Source organism: Apodemus sylvaticus, chromosome 7 (assembly GCF_947179515.1).
Source record: "Apodemus sylvaticus chromosome 7, mApoSyl1.1, whole genome shotgun sequence".
In the NCBI taxonomy this organism is placed as follows: domain Eukaryota; kingdom Metazoa; phylum Chordata; class Mammalia; order Rodentia; family Muridae; genus Apodemus; species Apodemus sylvaticus.
In genome coordinates, this window is record NC_067478.1 from 65,275,835 (window position 1) to 65,288,567 (window position 12,733).

Here is a 12,733-nt window from a genome sequence, read left to right on the forward strand (position 1 = left end):
AATGTGTAGTAATGGATCCAGAAAGAGCTCTTTTCTCTTCCCTCTTCTCTCTTCTCTTCTCTCTTCTCTCTTCTCTCTCCTCTCTCCTCTCTCCTCTCTCCTCTCTCCTCTCTTCTCTCCCCTCCCTTCCCCTCCCCTCCCCCTCCCTTCCCCTCCCCTCCCCCTCTTCCCCTCCCCTCCCCTCTTCTTCCCTCCCGTCCCCTCCCCTCTCTTTTTTTCTGACTATGTAGCCTTTCTCTCTCTCTCTCTCTCTCTCTCTCTCTCTCTCTCTCTCTCTCTCTCTTTCTTTCTTTCTTTCTTTCTTTCTTTCTTTCTTTCTTTCTTTTTCTCCCTAGCTACAAGGGTCAGAGTGCTGAGGCAGAACACTGGATCTCTCTGCTCCCATGCCCCTCTGGTAGAGACTCTTAGCTGTCCACTCTAGGTGGACTGCACTTTTCCAAGCACGTTTCTTTGTGGCCACTTCTTGTTCGCCAATGGGTTTGTCATATGTCACCTGTGGAGTGGGAGAGGAAGTGAGGACATCATAACAAAGGAGAGAGGAGGTGTGCACGGAGGCTGGTGACCTGGGCTCTTTTGCTTCAGTTCTCCTGGGTGAAAAATGAGAGCAGGACTGCTGACCTCACCACGTAAGCGTGAGCTGAGATGGGGCAGGAACCTAGCCCATGGGTGCAGTTCATAGTAGGTGCTCAGTAAATGAGCTTTTTCTTTCTCAAGAAGGAAATTTGGTGATGGCATCAGCAGGGCACCCTGGAGATCCCTGGTCTCAGAGCTCACCATCTGCAAGAATGGCAGTTCATGTAAGGGAAGGATCCTTTTCCGTTGCCTATATCGCGAAAGTGCCCAGCGGGGCCGCTTATTGGCTGGGGTCCTGTTGGACAATTAGAAAAATAATTGATGTTCTTCAGGGGCCCTCCAGTCCATCCACCCCCCTTCTTTTATGACCATTTAAACATTGTTTGGCTGACTAAAAATAATAGCATTGAAAACAAACTTTGATGAATCAGTGCTCTGGTGGGGGATGGTCCGCTCCCCAAGCAGAGCCCTGTGACTCACAGTTTGTGACTGATAGCTGCCTGTAAGTGTGTGCTGTTTATTGTGGCTGGTGTTTTCTTGGGGGAGGGTTGGAATGTTGTCCTCTTGAAGTTTCACCTTAGCAGCTGGCTTGGCTATTGCTCAGGGCTCCAAGATGACCTGGATATGGGCCCTGGAGCCTTTGGCTGCTTATGGAACTGTGGAGAAGGGGTTCGTGCTTGGAGAACTAACTGGGTTTAGCTGTCTGACTTGCTGGGCTCTTCTTCATGCGGCAGAGCATATACAGGGTCAAGGGACAGGGTTGTGTCAGGCCTGCATCACCTCTCCCCGTCCAACATCTAAGGGCAGACTCTACCGCAGTCAGCAGGTGTCCTTACAGGCACAGAAAGGACACACGGTTCAAGAGGACTAGGCAAAGAATTGTCTAGAATGTGAAATGTGGCATGGAACGTAACCATGGTGTGTATGCGGCCCCTAAAGTGTAGGGTGTCCCTAGACGTTGTGAACCAGGGTGTTGGAGAATTTTAAATTCACAACTGGGCTTCTGGGTTATGTTAAGGCATGTCCTAAGGTGGGATACCAGGGCCTATTCTAGTCTAGTTTATTCTTTTGCTGTCTTCTGGAGCATGCCGTGTAGCATGCAGGCTTGCCTGTGCACACCCGCGCGGCCACCCACCTGCATTAGCAGCAGGCCTATGATAGTGCCATGTGCTCAGCAACATGGCCCCGGCTACTCCCATCCCACTGCCAAGGACTGGATTTCCTTATCTGGAACCCAGGCTGAGGTGGGCTAAATGTTCCTGGTTACACTCTCCAGTTTGAGGGTAGATAGGGGTCCTGGGCCCTAAGTGTACATTTGATTTTAGAGAACCGACTTTGTGTTGGGCCTCACGAGTCACAGAGATGTGAACTGTCCAGAGGCATAAAGGGACAGAAGCACCAGTTCACCCACAGAGGTGTCCTTGAGAGAAATGGCCTGGTTAAGGTCACAGGGAGTGTTATTTAGGAGCCCAGGGGGAGAGCTGCGGTTCTCTGAACATTAGAAGGTTTCACAGGAGAGATGATGCTCTAGCTGGGTCTTGGTGGATGCAAGAGAAGCTGGGAGTTGGCTAGGAGGCTGTGTAGAGTGTAGGCCAGACAGCATGGAGAGGGAGAGGAGGGCAGCTGAGGGTGGCTACAGTGAGGAAATGGGAGCGGTCAGAGGAGTCGGAGAGGATGGTGCCAAGCGGTTGGCTCAGCCAAGCTCAGTGTCTGGACCTTGCTCTGTAAATGTCCAGGAGATTTTTAAAGCAGAGGAGTGGTGTCTAAAGCCACTGCTCACCCAGGCCTAGAGGCCAGTAACAGCAGGTTTACTGCCTGAGTTATCCAGGTCAGAGACGTAATCCTTACCCTGCCGTGTGCACAGCTCTAGGCTATGTCTGGAGCAGGTTGAAATAGTGTTTTGCCCGTCAGTAGCAAAGACGCCTTGTTCAGCCAGGAGGCTCTGGAGCAAGCACTCAGGTAATCAGCCATGACTCATGTCACGCGTTCCTTGGGAAATGAGGGGGAATTGTTCCTGAGCTCTGTGGATGCCCAGTCCCTAAACAGAGGCCATGAGACAGGATCCTAACCCCTCTGGGCCTCCCTAGGCCTGGCATGGAGTTTTTATACTGACTGCCTCTAGACAGTGCATCACATTTTAATGGCTATCTAGGCCAGGTTTCTGATTCCAAAGCACACTGCAGCCAGCCAGCATAGCCGCACTCCACAGTAGACTCAGAGAATGTTATCGGTTTATCAGAAACTGGCTCTGTCTCTTAATGAGTCAGATAAGCCAGGCCTGGTGGTGCACATCTGCAGTCCCAGTACTCAGGAGATCCAAGCAGGAGATTGTAAGCTCCAGGCCAACCTGGATTACATAGTAAGGCCCTGGCTAAAACACAGTGGGGGATGGTGAGATGTTTGAACTAGTGGGTGTGCTTGCTGCCAAGACTCACGCATAACCTGTGTTCCGTCCCTGGACCCTTCACTATGGAGAGAGAGAACCAACTCTTTTAAACTGTCCTCTGATCCTACACCTATTTCTGCCCATATACCTACAAGAGAGTAAAATACTCGTTTAAACAAACAACTCCCAACTCCTATCTGGACCGTACCTGTAATTTATTTTATCTGTGGAGAGAGAGTCCCTTGTTATTCTTGCTAATCTAAGTTGATAGATAAAATTCTTTTTCTTCTTTAGATAAACTTTTGTGTCTGTACTTTTTTCTTTTTCTTTCTTTCTTTCTTTTTTTCTTTTTGTCAGTGTATGACATTGCTAGAACTTCAGATGAGCCCACACAGCACAGCGCCTCCTCTCTGTGCCCGTGAGTAGAGGAGGACAGTCCCTCTGACCGATAGGAGTCAACACTTGGGGCCTGTGTGCTCCCATGCCTCTGTCTTAGAGGGCAGCCGAGCCATCCGTCTCATTGCTGTCAGAGATGGTTGGGTTGGCAGTGCAGGCCTCTGGCACACCTGAGTCTTCTCTGAGGTGATTCTTTTGTGTGGTGTATGGACAAGTGCCCGCTACTGGGCTACTGTTGGTTGTTTGCAGCACTCTGGATAGGTGAGTGAGTCTTGTTCACATGGGAGTGGCTGAGGCCCAGGGGTCAGTGGCAGGATTTGGAGTTTGTGTGTCTGAGGCTTGCCCCTAGTGCCTGTCATTTTCTTATTGTCAAGACAGAAGCAGCATTAGGGAAGACAGGTTTATTTTGATTCACGGTTTAATCAGAGGGTGTGGTCTACCGTGATGGAGCAGATATGGTGGCGTGGGTTTGGTCTGTGGTGGTAAGAGCTTGCAGATCTGCTTGCAGATCCTTGGTGGATCAGGGAGCATGGTCCAGGTAGAAACAGGGCCAGGCCATAGTTGTCAAAGACCCACCCTACAATGATCTATCTCTACCAGCCAGGCCTATAGCTCCCCCAAACCGCACCTCCAGCTAAAGAGAGGAGCAGGTATCCAGACACAGGCAGCCTATGGGACATTTCAGATCCAAGCAGGATCACTGTTACTGTCTGTGCTCGGCCCCATGGTCACCAGGAAGAACATCGTATGCATCTTGATAGACAAAGCCATGAGGTTACCACTGTTCTCATTTCATGATAAAATTGGGATCAGATTCCTTAAGAAAGTTCTTGTATGTCTCAAGAAAAGGGACGGGCAGAAAATGGGTTTATGCCTCTTTCTAGACTTGAGGTGGCTTTGTATGTGATACCTTAAACCTTTCTGGATATTCCTTTCTTTCTTTCTTTCTTTCTTTTTTTTTTAAAGATTTAAAAAGGTTATTTTATGCATATAGGTGTTTTGTCTGCACGAACATCTGCACGTGATATACATGCATGCCTGGCGCCTACAGCTGAGAAGCTGGTATCAGATCCCCTGAAACTGAGTTATAGATGGTTACAAGCCCGCAGTGTGAGTGCTGGGAATGGAACCTTGGCCCTCTGCAGGAGCAGCCAGTGCTCTTAACAGTTGAGCCATTTCTGCAGGCCCGACCCTGGGTATTCCTAAGGACTCGATGTGGTTGTGCCATTATTAATTACAGTCAGATAGTGGTCAGATCTGAGTGAGAGGTCATCCCGAGTCATTCATCTCCGACCACAGTAACTGGGAGAATCGTACCAGCCCATTCCCATACTATTGCTCAGAGTGACTGTGTGACACAGTCCTTGCCAGCTCAGGGAAGGGACTGGCCTGAGGTCCTAAGGTGAGTTGGTCACATGGCATTAAAACAGGCCCAGAGCCTAACCTGGTGTGGCGAGGTGAGGGCTAGGCTAGGGCTGGCTGAGTTAAGGCTTTGCTGCTGGTGGTGCTGAGTGGATGGAGCCCAGTGAGGGAGAGGTAGGCCAAGGACTGTGAAGGGGGGGGGTGAGAAGTAGGGGTATCTTACCAGGCCCTGTCCTTTCTAAACCCAGGCCTTCGTGCCACTTACTGCCCCTGGATGACATTTAGTGGCCTGGAACAGAGTTGTCTTAGGGGGACATGGAGTACTTCTGCTCCATTTTAGCCTTAGAAGTGCTGGTTATTAGCTGTGACTGGGGGATGTTTTTGTGGCTCATCCTTCTGTTCCAGAATTTTGGAAGGTGCTGAGGAAGGAATTAAAAATAACACCAAGCATGCCTTTTCTCTCTCTGCACTAAGTATGCGGACTGTGCCAGGCTTGTGCAGCGAGCACGTGGCCCAGAGTAACAAACCCGTGCCAGTGGAGTACGGTATAAGACATGGGGAGCACAGCAGGCCTTCCCCCCTCCTCCTCTCCCTCCCTTTCTCCCCTCCACCCCAGCATTTGGTTTTGCCATTGTCTAAAGCTCATCTTCCTTCTTCCTTTGCTCTAAAGAATTTACTGGAAGTCTAGGGACAGCCTTGAGTACTCTGAACTCTTAAACTATTGCACAGGCACAGCCCTGACTTCTAAGCTCATAGGAATGCAGCTGAGGCGACAGGAACAGTAACAGGATGAGAAAAGCAAGATGCCTGCGTGGGGATTGTCAGTGAGTTCTGAGGTGCCCATTGTCTACCGTGATGGCTCTGTGGCATCTCATAGAATGGTTTGAATCTCCCCCTCGGTCACCTGCAGACATATGTATGGGGGTGAGTGTAGGCACAAAATATCGGGTATTTATATCCTGGCTCATTGGAGATTTGGCATAGCCTTGAAGATGAGGCTAAACTGATATCATGCTGGACCTTAGATAATATTAAGCTGAGGCCTTTGGCTCTTGTGCCCAGGCCTTGCAGTTAACCCAGGGCCCCTCCTCCCTCTGGTCCATTTCCCTGCTCAGCACTGCAGCCAGACCTGACTATCAGGATGCTTTTGGCTGAAGGTCTCTTGAATCCCAGTGAACAGCTTCCACAGTATAGAACCTCATTGTCTCCTCCAGCTGTGGAGGCTCACGTCCTGGAGGACTCAGGAACCCTTGTCTCTCCACCTTGCTCTCTTCCGCTCACTGGTCTTCAGTCTTGTCCTCTTGTGTCTAGATCACAGATGGACACAGCTGAGGAAACATTAAAAAAAAATTACATGAACAGCCCCAGAGGCTTCTTCCCCCAGGGGCCTCTCCCCAAGGGCCTCTATCCTGGAAAGAATCCAGATGTGTCATTGGCCTGTCCTGTTACATGCAGTCAATGGGAGATATAGTGGATTGTCAGCAGGCTTCTTGGACCTACTAGGGTGCTTATTGTAATGAAAGGTACTTCATAATACCTGTAGACTCCAAGTCTCTTGGAGTGAAGGGGCTCTAGGCTCATACAGGTGTGGACAGCGTGGGCAAAGAACTCATGTGCTTCATCCAATCTCCTGTTCTTGCTGTCCAGGGGAGATGCAAATCTGTAACTGTGCTTGGAGTGCCTAGCAGGCAGCCAATGGCACCCTGAGCAGATTGTCAGCTTTTGTTGAGTGTTAAGGAGACGACGGAAGGGCAAACCGGAGAGAACTTTCTGAGTACTGTGCCCAAAGGCTATGCCTTTTGTGACCCAAAGCTACACCCAAAGATCGATCTCCCTGAGGCAGTTCAGATATCTGTCTTCAGCTTTTGTTCCACTTCTCTTTTTCCTCCTGATGAAGAAAACACCTGCCTTTGCATTTGCTGTTGGGAGACATACCACACCCAATGCTTCTTTCCCCAGGGAAGGAGTAGTCTAGAGATTTCTAAGGGATTCCTGCTTCAGAGTTATCTGTGTTTCAAGCCAGCTGTGTCCCACTGGTCTCTAACCTGCCCTGTGCCATCTCCCAAAAACATACCCACCAATGATGTAAAACTCTGTAAATGTGTCATTGATTAAAAACAGTTCTGGCCCTTCATACCTGGCCTCTGCTATTGCCTGGAGGAGTGCTTTGGAGGTGCAGAATAAATACCCTGGATCTTTCCACAGTGCAGATGGTGTGGTCTTTAGGTCAGCTGGTGATCTTGGTCCACTTCATTGCAAACTGCCTGTCCCTAGCCCCTACAGTTTACTTTCCTTTTGATGTAGAAGTCAAACATTTTTTTTATTTATTTTTTATTTTTATTTTTGGTTTTTTGGAGAGACAGGGTTTCTCTTTGTAGCCATGGCTGTCCTGGACCTCACTCTGTAGACCAGGCTGGCCTCGAACTCAGAAATCCGCCTGCCTCTGCCTCCCAAGTGCTGGGATTACAGGCGTGCGCCACCACCGCCCGGCTTGTCAAACATTTTAAGCTAATTCAAGATGTTTGACATTTGCCTCTTTTTTCTTGCTTACCTGAGTTGCTGTTTTGGCTTTGACTCTCTTTCTCGCTCTCTCACAATCTTTTTTCTTGTCCATCTGTGTTCAGGGGAGGGTATTGTTTCTATGGTGCGTGCATGTTCTGTGGAGGCTAGAGTCTAGATCTTCTTCCATTGGCTTTTACCTGATCTTTTAAGACATGGTCTCTCACTCAACCTGGACTCACCAGTTCAGCTAGATTGGTTGACCAGTGAGCCTCCTCCCCTTTCCTATCCCACAAGAGCCCCCGTTTCTACCTCTCAGTGCTGGGATTAGAGGTGCACCTCTGTGCCTGTGTCTTCTTGTGGGTTTTGGGGATCAGAACTCAGATCCTTTTGCTTGTACAGTGCACACTTCAACTCCCAAACCATTTCCCTGGTCCCTTTGATTGTTTAAAGTTACTAATCCCATCAATGAAGGCTGCTGGGGTAGGGTACGGAAGGAGAGTTGGCTTCTGCAGAGTCCCTTTGAGCTCGGTCCTGGGACCCTAGCAGCTACTTTTTTTTGAAAATTCTCATGTTCCCAGGAGCCACCTGGCAGTGAGCTTAGCAGTGAATCCCAGATAGGCTGCCCCAGTGTGAGACCAGATCTGTTTTATAAGCCCTGGTTCCTAAGTTACCAGTGTAGGCTTACCTCACACAGCGCCCCATCATGAGGGGAGCTGTGGCCGGGGGGAGTGGGTGCAACTCTTGATGTGACCACACCAGGGACCGTTGGCTTCAGATGTTTACTATTGCCAGTTGATGAGCAGGAAGTGTAGCTGTAGTTGCACGTCTCTTGTGGGCTGTACGCTTGCCTTACTGGGGTTCATGTGGGAAGTGGTTACTGGTAGGAAGAAGATGGAATAGCACTGTTCACAGAAGGGCTTTGCTCCAGGCAGCTTTTGAATGTCATCATTTGGTCCCTGCTTTTTTTTTTTTTTTCTTTCTATCTGCTTTAACTTCCGTGACGGGAAGCATGGAGCCATCTGCTGGGCATCACTCTGCCCAGCTGGGCTGAGTCAGAATCCTACATCACACTTCTCTTTCTGGGTTTCATTTGTGACCACTGTGCAGATGACTTCCAGGGCCTCAGCTCCAGCTGCTGTCTTGGCATCTCTCTCCAAACATCTGTGAGACACCTGAACCTGAGCGGGTTTCCACTTCTCAACCTGCCATCTCCTCCACCTGCTTGTGTCTTCTGCATCTTGGTAAAAGGTTCGACTAAGCATGAAGAGAGCGAACAGACAAAAAATGAAGTGCAGGAGGGCCTGTGATGTCTGGAGGTGACAGCTCACTGCTGTAAACCTCGGCATTGGGAGGCGGAGGCTGGAGGATCAAGGTCGTCCTCAATTACGCAGCCAGTTGGAGGTCACAAGAAACCTTGCTGCAAACAGAATGAAAACAGGGCCTGCAATTCTAGTGTCACCTTTCTCCGCTGATGCTGAGGTCTCTTGATCACTTCTGCTGGTGGATACTAGTTCTGTGACTGGGAATGTCACCTGTTCTTCTCAGCTACATGATGACAAACTTGAAGAGAGAGTCTTGGAAGGCCAATGGCTCTTTCCTGAGTCCTCACTGGCTTCTTGCCTTTCTCTATAAATGTATTTTTCTGGGAGATGAATGAATGTAGCTCTTCACCATTTCTGCAATGACGGAGCAGTCCATGACTCGATGACGGACTTGTTTGATGGTAGGTATCACAGCCGTTCTTTATTATATTTATTTATTTTATATTTATCTTATATTTTATATTATATTTATTTATTTTTATTATATATTTATTTTTATATCTTTATTATATATTTATATATATTTATTTTTATTTATTTTATATTTTATATTATATTTATTTTTATTTATTTATTTATTTATTTATTTATTTATTTTATTTATTATATTATGATCAGCCTGCATCATCAGTGGTGTTACTAGAGGTAACTGGGAGCTGCAGCTCTGTCCATGAGTTAGAAAGCCTTTGTCATAGTTAGGATTTCTATTGCCGCGATAAAACACCATAAAAAAAGCAACTTGAGGAATGAAGAGTTTATTTCAGCTTACGGTTCTACATCCCAGGAACTCGAGGCAGGAACCTGGATCCAGGACTTGCTTCTCAGAGCTTGCTCCGACTGCTTTCTTATAGAAGCTTTCTTATACAACCAGTGAGCTGGGCCCTACCACATCCATCACCAATCAAGAAAATGCACCACAGACCTGCCCGCCAGCCAACCTGTTGGGAACGTTTTCTCCATTGAGATCCCTTCCTCCAAAATGAATCTAGCTTTTTGTCAAGTTGACATAAAAGCTAGCCAGCACATCCATAAACATCTTGCCTTCCCAGAGCCACCCACTGTGTAATAAGGCCTCACCTGGACCTCTATGCCAGGCTAGGAGAAACCAGGCCCTGAGCTACGAGGGATTTGTGCGGAGCTCCAACTCGGGTTTCCTGTGCTGCCTGACACCAGCTGCGCAGCAAACGCTCTGCCATAGAAACACAGGAAGGAAGGCAAATGCGTCCGCAGGTTGGTTAGAGATTTTGAAACCCACAATCAGCCTCTCTCATCCTTGAGAGGCCAGAATCCACAGTTGGCGCTGGTCTCTCTGTCCGGCTGCAGCTTCACAGAGCACCCTTTCAAAACTGGCTTAGACCCGTTCTGCTAATGGCTTTTCTTAGGAGCCTCAGCCAGCCACAGGGCCACCACGGCTGTGGACTCCGATGGTGACCGCAGTGTTTCAAAAGCTCCCTGCCTTTGCCTTCAGGTATTGCAAGTGAAGGAGATGAAGTCTTTCCATTAGGTAGCTGGAGGGTGACCTCTAAAGGCATCCAGTAAGTACACAGCTGACCTGTCCCTTCTACACTGTTCTGCCCCCTTGTGATATTCAGGACAGAGACTTAGAGATTGGGCTCTTGTGTGGCAGCTTTGTGACCCTGAGTGAGTCACTTGACTACCCCAACCCCTGGCCTCCCTGTCAGTAAACTGAAGGCGTAGGGCTTTAAAATTTCCTCTGTCTTCAAGGTCCAATTCTTGCACTTGCATTCAAAGAAATGACAGCTATTCATTCTGAGAGTTTCAGAATCATGATATAATCTCTCTGGGGCTAGAAATTGGGGCCCATAGTTGAAGACAGGATGGAAAGAAGTTTGGGGTTCAAAGTATTGTGTGGAGTTGAAACTCTTGGATCTTTGTGACTCACATTTGGTAGTGTGAGCCTGTGGAAACTGTGGAAGGGTTTTTTTTTCTTCCACCGTTGGCTTCTGTCTTAGTAAAATTCTCATTGCTGTGACAAAATGCTTGCTCAGCAAGCAGCGATGTAAGGAAAGAAGGGTCTCTTCTGCTTTGTGGTTTGAGGGTGCAGCCTGTCATAGCCTGGAAGAAATGGTGGCAGGACCGTGAGGCAGTGGGTCTCTTTGCATCTATAACTAGGAAGCAGAGAGAGACAGAGACAGAAAGAGACAGAGAGAGAGTGCGTGCGTGAGAGAGCGAGCGCTGAATGCTTGCGTGCTTACGTTCTTTGGGCTTCCTCTTCATTCAGCTTGGGCTCCTAGCCTCTGGGATGGTGTTGCCCACAGTTAGGGTGGGCCTTCCATTTCAGCTGACTGAATCTAGAAGCTCCCTCACAGCCGTCCCCAGTGGCTGCTCTCCTAGGTGATTCTAGCTCCTATGGCCATTAGTAATCGGTATTAACCACGGTGGCTTCCTGTAAACATTTGGGTCCTCAGACCACATGGCTTAGAATTGCCTCAGGTGGAGGTCAGGATGGTGGTACTTTTTGGCTTTTTCTAGGTGACTGCAGCGTGTAGCTGGGAGTGGGAGCCACAGCTGTAGATGCTTATGTAAAGCTGTGGTTTGGTGTGACGGGCATGTGTGTTCTGGGTGGAAAGTGATGGTGGTTGGCTACAAAAATAAAACACACGCACTAAGAAGAGAGGCATCCTGGGGCTGGCTGTGCAGATTTGGTCATCAGCTGGCAGCCTGGTTGTCTCAGCATCTCTGGGTCCGGTGGTTTCTCAAGAGCTTTGAAGTAGTGGGACCATCTGCAACTGGTTATTTCTGCTCAGGAAACAGAGGACTTGGGGGGTGGGGCCAGGGGTGGAGCAGGAATGGATTAAACAGGCCATGACACACACCCACACTTGGTTCATGCAACTAAGGCCTCAGCCAATGCTGGCATCCCTCAGTGCCAAATCCTTGGCTGTGCCCTGGAGGATTCTGGGAAGCTGTGAAAGGATGGAGGAGTGGGTGGTGTTCCCTGGTTCTTTGCCCAAAGGGTTCCTGTCTTTGGTGGAGAGTGGCTACTGCTATAGCACTCTAAGAAATCTGTTGGGGCACCGAGTGGATCTTAAAACATTGAGGGTGGCTGGGTTGGAATCTCTGGTTCAGATGAAGGGACAGTGTTGTTTCCTGGGAGGCTGAATATTCAGTTAGTGTGGCATGAGCCACAGGAGGACAGCGAATGTGTCAGTTTGTGTTAACCGTGGAGGTTCTTAGAACTGAGTGGTAGACTTGGGGCTTTGCAGAGGTAGACTTTGGGATACAGGTGTTGGCAATTGGGGCAGGTTATGCCGTTGTTCATTCAGAGGGCTGAGAGATCCATCAGTTAAATAACTAGCAAGCTGAGGAAGGTACTTAGAGAAATGGATAGTGTGTCCTTGAAGGGCTCAGAGTGGTACTGCAGGTTTTAGTGGGTGGCTCTCAACCTGTGGTAATGAGGGTTTCCTGGGCCAGTCACATAGTGAATACCCTTGGAACTGGGAAGCCACTGGTCCTGGCTGGGGACAGGGATGTGGAAGGATGGAACCTAAGCTATCAAGTGACACACGTGGCCCAACCTCTGCTTCCTGGCATGGTGCTATCTGTGTCTGGCAGCCGCCCTGGTGGGCACCTCGTTGGCAGCCAGCTTTAACTTGAGGTTTTATTCCCAAGCTCTTTCCCTGGCTTCAGGAATATTTTTTTTCACGGGATTAATCCTCTGCTGGGAAACTGGGGTTTGTCCTTTGAGCTAGTTGGTGATCAACTGTAAGTGCAGCCTGTGTGTTGTTCATTCCTGGTGTTGCCAAGGGTGTCATTTCTATGTGGGTGATGATTTCAGGTTTCCCGGTCATGAGCTGAGTGTAACAGGGGCAGATAAAAAAGCCACATATAGTGCAAAGTACATACTTCTAAAGGTGGGCAGCAGAGGCGTTTGTGTGCTTGTGTGTGTGTGTGTGTGTTTATAAAAAGCCCATATTTTCTGGGCAGCAAAAGCAAAGTTTCCAGTAAACATCTCTGCCCTTGTTACTTTACCTTTTAATTTTGTGTTTATGGTCTGTGCTTTGAGATTGCATGCTCTGAGGCCAGCTCTGCCCTAGCCCAGCCAAGCAAGCCGCCCTTTGCCGCTTGTGCTGCAGAGCTCTCGGCCTCCTTTATAGTCCGGCTGATTGACAGCTCAGCCAATTTAGCAGTTCATGGTGGGGGGGAGGGGGGAGAATCAAGCTCAAAAGCT

The 12,733-nt window shown here is 48.8% G+C and overlaps 1 protein-coding gene across 3 annotated transcripts in view; it reads left to right on the forward strand.

The window, feature by feature from the left end:
• Smad3 (SMAD family member 3) overlaps positions 1–12,733 on the forward strand; it is a 109,134-nt gene that overhangs the window by 9,173 nt on the left and 87,228 nt on the right. Inside the window, exon 1 of one of the 3 annotated variants that reach the window (XM_052188066.1) lies at positions 8,342–8,942. The exons of the other annotated variants lie outside the window; for them this stretch is intronic. The gene's annotated coding sequence lies outside the window, so the exon portion shown is untranslated. Of the gene's footprint in view, positions 1–8,341; positions 8,943–12,733 lie in introns of those variants that run through there. 3 annotated transcript variants of the gene reach the window in all.